Genomic DNA, 10,120 nt, shown 5'->3' with positions numbered 1-10,120 from the left:
GGGATCTGGATACCCATGTTGGCTCCCACATGCTCCTCGATGATCTCATCGGATGAACCACGATGTCGAGGATTCAATCAATCCCGTATACAATTCCCTTTGTCTATCGGTATGTTACTTGCCCGAGATTCGATCGTCGGTATCCCGATACCTTGTTCAATCTCGTTACCGGCAAGTCTCTTTACTCGTTCCGTAACTCACATCATCCCATGATCAACTCCTTGGTCACATTGTGCATATTATGATGATGTCCTACCGAGTGGCCCCAGAGATACCTCTCCGTTTACACGGAGTGACAAATCCCAGTCTCGATTCGTGCCAACCCAACAGACACTTTCGGAGATACCTGTAGTGCACCTTTATAGCCACCCAGTTACGTTGTGACGTTTGGTACACCCAAAGCATTCCTACGGTATCCGGGAGTTGCACAATCTCATGGTCTAAGGAAATGATACTTGACATTAGAAAAGCTCTGAGCAAACGAACTACACGATCTTGTGCTAGGCTTAGGATTGGGTCTTGTCCATCACATCATTCTCCTAATGATGTGATCCCGTTATCAACGACATCCAATGTCCATGCTCAGGAAACCGTAACCATCCATTGATCAACGAGCTAGTCAACTAGAGGCTTACTAGGGACATGGTGTTGTCTATGTATCCACACATGTATCTGAGTTTCCTATCAATACAATTCTAGCATGGATAATAAACGATTATCATGAACAAGGAAATATAATAATAACCTATTTATTATTGCCTCTAGGGCATATTTCCAACAATTTGGGCCAAAGGGGAAAGCCCACGAGGCTTTTGAAAAGTGCAAAAGGAAGTTTTGCGGAGACCAGAGGCTAGACGCCAGGAACCTTGGCGTCTAGGGGGTAGACGCCGGGAACCCTGGCGTCTAGCCCTGGAGTCCAAGAAGGACTCTTGCCTTTCAGGCAAAACCGACTTTGAGGAGGCTTTTACTCCAAGTTTCGACCCTAGGGCTCAACATATAAATAGAGGGGTAGGGCTAGCACCCAAGACACATCAAGAAACACCCAGCCGTGTACCGGCAACCCTGTCCCCTCTAGTTTATCCTCCGTCATAGTTTTTGTAGTGCTTAGGCGAAGCCCTGCGAAGATTGTTATTCACCAACACCGTCACCACACCGTCGTGCAGCCGGAACTCATCTACTACTTCGCCCCTCTTGCTGGATCAAGAAGGCGAGGACGTCATGGAGCTGAACGTGTGTTGAACTCGGAGGTGCCGTGCGTTCGGTACTTGGATCGGTCGGATCGTGAAGACGTACGACTACATCAACCGCGTTGTCATAACGCTTCCGCTTACGGTCTATGAGGTTACGTAGACAAACACTCTCCCCTCTCATTGCTATGCATCACCATGATCTTGCGTGTGCGTAGGATTTTTTTTGAAATTACTACGTTCCCCAACAGTGGCATCCGAGCCAGGTTTTGTGCGTAGATGTTATATGCACGAGTAGAACACAAGGGAGTTGTGGGCGATACAAGTCATACTGCTTACCAGCATGTCATACTTTGGTTCGGCGGTATTTTTGGATGAAGCGGCCCGGACCGACATTACGCGTACGCTTACGCGAGACTGGGTCTACCGACGTGCTTTGCACACAGGTGGCTGGCGGGTGTCAGTTTCTCCAACTTTAGTTGAACCGAGTGTGGCTACGCTCGGTCCTTGAGAAGGTTAAAACAACACTAACTTGACGAACTATTGTTGTAGTTTTGATGCGTAGGTAAGAACGGTTCTTGCTCAGCCCGTAGCAGCCACGTAAAACTTGCAACAACAAAGTAGAGGACGTCTAACTTGTTTTTGCAGGGCATGTTGTGATGTGATATGGTCAAGACATGATGCTATATTTTATTGTATGAGATGATCATGTTTTGTAACCGAGTTATCGGCAACTGGCAGGAGCCATATGGTTGTCGCTTTATTGTATGCAATGCAATCGCCCTGTAATTGCTTTACTTTATCACTAAGCGGTAGCGATAGTCATAGAAGCAATAGTGTTGGGGAACGTAGTAATTTCAAAAAAATTCCTACGCACACGCAAGATCATGGTGATGCATAGCAACGAGAGGGGAGAGTGTTGTCCACGTACCCTCGTAGACCGACAGCGGAAGCGTTATCACAACGCGGTTGATGTAGTCGTACGTCTTCACGATCCGACCGATCAAGTACCGAACGTACGGCACCTCCGAGTTCTACACACGTTCAGCTCGATGACGTCCCTCGAACTCCGATCCAGCCGAGTGTTGAGGGAGAGTTTCGTCAGCACGACGGCGTGGTGACGATAATGATGTTCCACCAACGCAGGGCTTCGCCTAAGCTCCGCAACGGTATTATCAAGGTGTAATATGGTGGAGGGGGGCACCGCACACGGCTAAGAGATCTCAAGGATCAATTGTTGTGTCTCTGGGGTGCCCCTGCCCCCGTATATAAAGAAGCAAGGGGGAGGCAGCCGGCCAAGGGGAGAGGCGCGCCATAGGGGGGAGTCCTACTCCCACCGGGAGTAGGACTCCTCCTTTCCTTGTGGGAGTAGGAGAAGGGAAGGGGGAAGGAGAAAGAAGGAAGGGTGCGCCCCCTTTCCCTAGTCCAATTCGGACCAGACAATGGGGAGGGGTGCGGCCACCTTTTGAGGCCTTTCTCTCCTTTCCCGTATGGCCCATTAAGGCCCAATACGAATTCCCGTAACTCTCCGGTACTCCGAAAAATACCCGAATCACTCGAAACCTTTCCGAAGTCCAAATATAGTCGTCCAATATATCGATCTTTACGTCTCGACCATTTCGAGACTCCTCGTCATATCCCCGATCTCATCCGGGACTCCGAACTCCTTCGGTACATCAAAACTCAATAAAACTGTCATCGTAACGTTAAGCGTGCGGACCCTACGGGTTCGAGAACTATGTAGACATGACCGAGACACGTCTCCGGTCAATAACCAATAGCGGGACCTGGATGCCCATATTGGCTCCCACATATTCTACGAAGATCTTTATCGGTCAGACCGCATAACAACATACGTTGTTCCCTTTGTCACCGGTATGTTACTTGCCCGAGATTTGATCGTCGGTATCTCGATACCTAGTTCAATCTCGTTACCGGCAAGTCTCTTTACTCGTTCCGTAACACATCATCCCGCAACTAACTCATTAGTCACAATGCTTGCAAGGCTTATAGTGATGTGCATTACCGAGTGGGCCCAGAGATACCTCTCCGACAATTGGAGTGACAAATCCTAATCTCGAAATATGCCAACCCAACAAGTACCTTTGGAGACACCTGTAGAGCACCTTTATAATCACCCATTTACATTGTGACGTTTGGTAGCACACAAAGTGTTCCTCCGGTAAACGGGAGTTGCATAATCTCATAGTCATAGGAACATGTATAAGTCATGAAGAAAGCAATAGCAACATACTAAACGATCGTGTGCTAAGCTAACGGAATGGGTCAAGTCAATCACGTCATTCTCCTAATGAGGTGATCTCGTTAATCAAATGACAACTTATGTCTATGGCTAGGAAACATAACCATCTTTGATTAACGAGCTAGTCAAGTAGAGGCATACTAGTGACACTCTGTTTGTCTATATATATTCACACATGTATTATGTTTCCGGTTAATACAATTCTAGCATGAATAATAAACATTTATCATGATACAAGGAAATAAATAATACTTTATTATTGCCTCTAGGGCATATTTCCTTCAAATAGTTGGCAAGACGACAACGATGCTACGATGGAGATCAAGGTGTCGCGCCGGTGACGATGGTGATCATGATGGTGCTTCGGAGATGGAGATCAGAAGCACAAGATGATGATGACCATATCATATCACTTATATTGATTGCATGTGATGTTTATCTTTTATGCATCTTATTTTGCTTAGATCGACGGTAGCATTATTAGATGATCTCTCACTAAATTTCAAGGTATAAGTGTTCTCCCTGAGTATGCACCGTTGCGAAAGTTCTTCGTGCTGAGACACCACATGATGATTGGGTGTGATAAGCTCTACGTTCAAATACAACTGGTGCAAGACAGTTTTGCACACGCGGAATACTCAGGTTAAACTTGACGAGCCTAGCATATGCAGATATGGCCTCGGAACACTGACACCGAAAGGTTGAGCGTGAATCATATAGAAGATATGATCAACATAGTGATGTTCACCATTGAAAACTACTCCATCTCACGTGATGATCGGACATGGTTTAGTTGATATGGATCACATGATCACTTAGATGATTAGAGGGATGTCTATCTAAGTGGGAGTTCTTAAGTAATATGATTAATTGAACTTTAATTTATCATGAACTTAGTCCTGGTAGTATTAGCATATCTATGTTGTAGATCAATAGCTCGCGTTTAGCTCCTCGTTTTATTTTTGATATGTTCCTAGAAAAAACTAAGTTTAAAGATGTTAGTAGCAATGATGCGGATTGGATCCGTGATCTGAGGATTATCCTCATTGCTGCACAGAAGAATTATGTCCTTGATGCACCGCTAGGTGACGGACCTATTGCAGGAGCATATGCAGACGTTATGAACGTTTGGCAAAGCTCGGTATGATGACTACTTGATAGTTTAGTGCACCATGCTTATGGCTTAGAATCGGGGCTTCAAAGACGTTTTTTGAAATGCCACGGAACATATAAGATGTTCCAAGAGTTGAAATTAGTATTTTAGACTCATGCCAATGTCGAAAGGTATGAGACCTTTGACAAGTACTTTGCCTACAAGATGGAGGAGAATAGCTCAGCTAGTGAGCATGTGCTCAGAATGTCTGAGTACCACAATCACTTGAATCAAGTGGGAGTTAATCTTCTAGATAAGATAGTGATTGACAAAGTTCTCTAGTCACTATCACCAAGTTACTAGAACTTCGTGATGAACTATAATATGCAAGGGATAACAGAAACGATTCCCAAGCTCTTCGTGATGCTGAAATCGACGAAGGTAGAAATCAAGAAAAGCATCAACTGTTGATGGTTGACAAGACCACTAGTTTCAAGAAAAGGGCAAAGGGAAGAAAGGGGAACTTCAAAAGAACGGCAAGCAAGTTGCCGCTCCCGTGAAGAAGCCCAAAGCTAGACCCAAGCCTGAAACTGAGTGCTTCTACTGCAAAAGAAATAGTCACTGGAAGTGGAACTGCCCCTAGATACTTGGCGGATAAGAAGGATGGCAAAGTGAACAAAGGTATATTTGATATACATGTTATTGATGTGTACTTTACTAGTGTTTATATCAACCCCTCGGCATTTGATACTAGTTCGGTTGCTAAGAGTAGTAACTCGAAACGGGAGTTGCAGAATGAACAGAAACTAGTTAAGGGCGAGGTGACGATGTGTGTTGGAAGTAGTTCCAAGATTGATATGGTCATCATCGCACACCCTATACTTTCGGGATTAGTGTTGAACCTAAATAAGTGTTATTCGGTGTTTGTGTTGAGCATGAATATGATTTGATCATGTTTATTGCAATACGGTTATTCATTTAAGTTAGAGAATAATTGTTGTTCTGTTTACATGAATAAAACCTTCTATGGTCATACACCCAATGAAAATGGTTTGTTGGATCTCGATCGTAGTAATACACATATTCATAATATTGAAGCCAAAAGATGCAAAGTTAATAATGATAGTGCAACTTCTTTGTGGCACTGCCGTTTAGGTCATATTGGTGTAAAGCGCATGAAGATACTCCATGCTGATGGGATTTTGGAATCAATTGATTATGAATCACTTGATGCTTGTGAACCATGCCTTATGGGCAAGATGACTAAAGACTCCGTTCTCCGGAAAAATGGAGCGAGCAACTGACTTATTGGAAATAATACATACTGATGTATGCAATCCGATGAGTGTTGAGGCTCACGGCAAGTATCATTATTTTCTGACCTTCACAGATGATTTGAGCAGACATGAGTATATCTACTTGATAAAACACAAGTCTGAAATATTTGAAAAGTTCAAAGAATTTCAGAGTGAAGTGGAGAATCATCGTAAACAAGAAAATAAAAGTTTCTATGATATGATTGCAGAGGTAAAATATTTGAGTTACGAGTTTGGCCTTCAGTTAAAACAATGTGGAATAGTTTCACAAATTTGTGCCACCTGGAACACCACAGCATAATGGTGTGTCCGAACATCATAACCGTACTTTATTGGATATAGTGCAATCTATGATGTTTCTTACCGATTTACCACTATTGTTTTGGGTTTATGCATTAGAGACAGCTGCATTCACGTTAAAAGGGGCACCATCTAAATCCGTCGAGACGACACCGTATGAACTGTGGTTTGGCAAGAAACCAAAGTTGTCGTTTCTTAAAATTTGGGGTTGCGATGCTTATGTGAAAAAGTTTCATCCTGATAAGCTCAAACCCAAACCGGAGAAATGTGTCTTCATAGGATAGCCAAAGGAGACAGTTGGGTACACCTTCTATCACAAATCTGAAGGCAAGACATTCGTTGCTAAGAATGGATACTTTCTAGAGAAGGAGTTTCTCTCGAAAGAAGTGAGTGGGAGGAAAGTAGAACTTGATGAGGTAACTGTACCTGCTCCCTTATTGGAAAGTAGTTCATCACAGAAATCTGTTCCTGTGACTCCTACACCAATTAGTGAGGAAGCTAATGATGATGATCATGTAACTTCAGATCAAGTTACTACCGAACCTCGTAGGTAAACTAGAGTGAGATCTGCACCAGAGTGGTACGGTAATCCTGTTCTGGAGGTCATGTTACTTGACCATGACGAACCTACGAACTATGAGGAAGCGATGATGAGCCCAGATTCCGCAAAATGGCTTGAGGCCATGAAATCTGAGATGGGATCCATGTATGAGAACAAAGTATGGACTTTGGTTTACTTGCCAGATGATCGGGAAGCCATAGAAAATAAATGGATCTTCAAGAGGAAGACGGACGCTGATAGTAGTGTTACTATCTACAAAGCTCGAATTGTCGCAAAATGTTTTCGACAAGTTCAAGGTGTTGACTACGATGAGTTTTTCTCACTCGTAGCGATGCTTAAGTCTGTCCGAATCATGTTAGCAATTGCTGCATTTTATGAAATCTGGCAAATGGATAAACAAAACTGCATTCCTTAATGGATTTATTAAAGAAGAGTTGTATATGATGAAACCAGAAGGTTTTGTCGATCCTTAAGATGCTAACAAAGTATGCAAGCTCCAGCGATCCATTTATGGACTGGTGCAAGCCTCTCGGAGTTGGAATAAACATTTTGATAGTGTGATCAAATCATATGGTTTTACACAGACTTTTGGAGAAGCCTGTATTTACAAGAAAGTGAGTGGGAGCTCTGTAGCATTTCTAATCTTATATGTGGATGACATATTGTTGATTGGAAATGATATAGAATTTCTGGATAGCATAAAAGGATACTTGAATAAGAGTTTTTCAATAAAGGACCTCGGTGAAGTTGCTTACATATTGAGCATCAAGATCTATAGAGATAGATCAAAGACGCTTGATAAGTTTTTCAATGAGCATATACCTTGACAAGTTTTTGAAGTAGTTCAAAATGGATCAGTCAAAGAAAGAGTTCTTGCCTGTGTTACAAGGTGTGAAATTGAGTAAGACTCAAAGTCCAACCACAGCAGAAGATAGAAAGAGAATGAAAGTCATTCCCTATGCCTCAGCCATAGGTTCTATAAAGTATGCCATGTTGTGTACCAGATCTATTGTATACCCTACACTGAGTTTGGCAAGGGAGTACAATAGTGATCTAGGAGTAGATCACTGGACAGCGGTCAAACTTATCCTTAGCGGAATAAGGATATGTTTCTCGATTATGGAGGTGACAAAAGGTTCGTCGTAAAGAGTTACGTCGATGCAAGCTTTGACACCGATCTGGATGACTCTAAGTCTTGATCTAGATACATATTGAAAGTGGGAGCAATTAGCTAGAGTAGCTCCGTGCAGAGCATTGTTGACATAGAAATTTTGCAAAATACATACGGATCTGAATATGGCAGACCCGGACTTCTCTCACAAGCAAAACATGATCACACCTTAGTACTCTTTGGGTGTTAATCACATAGCGACGTGAACTAGATTATTGACTCTAGTAAACCCTTTGGGTGTTAGTCACATGACGATGTGAACTATGGGTGTTAATCACATGGTGATGTGAACTATTGATGTTAAATCACATGGTGATGTGATCTAGATTATTGACTCTAGTGCAAGTGGGAGACTGAAGGAAATATGCCCTAGAGGCAATAATAAAGTTATTATTTATTTCCTTATTTCATCATAAATGTTTATTATTCATGCTAGAATTGTATTAACCGGAAACATAATACATGTGTGAATACATAGACAAACAGAGTGTCACTAGTATGCCTCTACTTGACTAGCTCGTTGATCAAAGATGGTTAAGTTTCCTAACCATAGACATGAGTTGTCATTTGATAAATGGGATCACATCATTAGGAGAATGATGTGATTGACTTGACCCATTCCGTTAGCTTAGCACTTGATCGTTTAGTATGTTGCTATTGCTTTCTTCATGACTTATACATGTTCCTATGACTATGAGATTATGCAACTCCCGTTTACCTGTGGAACACTTTGTGTGCTACCAAACATCACAACGTAACTGGGTGATTATAAAGGTGCTCTACAGGTGTCTCCAAAGGTACTTGTTGAGTTGGCGTATTTTGAGATTAGGAGTTGTCACTCCGATTGTCGGAGAGGTATCTCTGGGCCCACTCGGTAATACACATCACTATAAGCCTTGCAAGCATTGTAACTAATGAGTTAGTTGCAGGATGATGTATTACGGAACGAGTAAAGAGACTTGCCGGTAACGAGATTGAACTAGGTATTGAGATACCAACGATCGAACCTCGGGCAAGTAACATACCGATGACAAAGGGAACAACGTATGTTGTTATGCGGTTCGACCGATAAAGATCTTCGTACAATATGTAGGAGCCAATATGGGCATCCAGGTTCCGCTATTGGTTATTGACCAGAGAGATGTCTCGGTCATGTCTACATAGTTCTCGAACCCGTAGGGTCTGCACGCTTAACGTTCGTTGACGATATAGTATTTATGAGTTATGTATGTTGGTAACCGAATGTTGTTCGGAGTTCCGGATAAGATCACGGACATGGCGAGGAACTCCGGAATGGTCCACAGATAAAGATTGATATATGGGATAATAGTGTTTGGTCTCCGGAAGGGTTCCAGAATTCATCGGAAGGGGTTCCGGATGTTTCCCGAAATGTTTGGGTACGAGAACACTTTATTTGGGCCAAAGGGGAAAGCCCACGAGGCTTTTGGAAAGTGCAAAAGGAAGTTTTGCGGAGACCAGAGGCTAGACGCCAGGAACCCTGGCGTCGAGGGGGTAGACACCGGGAACCCTGGCGTCTAGCCCTGGAGTCCGAGAAGGACTCTTGCCTTTCGGGCAGAACCGACTTTGAGGAGGCTTTTACTCCAAGTTTCGACCCCAGGGCTCAACATATAAATAGAGGGGTAGTGCTAGCACCCAAGACACATCAAGAAACACCAAGACGTGTGCTGGCAACCCTGTCCCTTCTAGTTTATCCTCCGTCATAGTTTTCGTAGTGCTTAGGCGAAGCCCTGCGAAGATTGTTCTTCACCAACACCGTCACCACGCCGTCGTGCAGCCGGAACTCATCTACTACTTCGCCCCTCTTGCTGGATCAAGAAGGCGAGGACGTCATCGAGCTGAACGTGTGCTGAACTCGGAGGTGCCGTGCGTTCGGTACTTGGATCGGTCGGATCGTGAAGACGTACAACTACATCAACCGCGTTGTCATAACGCTTCCGCTTACGGTCTACGAGGGTACGTAGACAAACACTCTCCCCTCTCGTTGCTTTGCATCACCATGATCTTGCGTGTGCGTAGGAATTTTTTTGAAATTACTACGTTCCCCAACAGTAATATCATACAAGGGGTTCTTGTACTAGTGTGCATTGTCATGTTGTCTTTTAATAACGATTCAGTTAACGAGCGAGAGGGACAGAAGATGATATTTTCTTTTTTTCAAAAAGGAGGATAATCCCGATCTCTGCATCAGGACGATGTATGCACCCATA

This window comes from Aegilops tauschii, chromosome 4 (assembly GCF_002575655.3).
Source record: "Aegilops tauschii subsp. strangulata cultivar AL8/78 chromosome 4, Aet v6.0, whole genome shotgun sequence".
In the NCBI taxonomy this organism is placed as follows: domain Eukaryota; kingdom Viridiplantae; phylum Streptophyta; class Magnoliopsida; order Poales; family Poaceae; genus Aegilops; species Aegilops tauschii.
Note: the sequence above shows the minus strand (reverse complement) of the source record.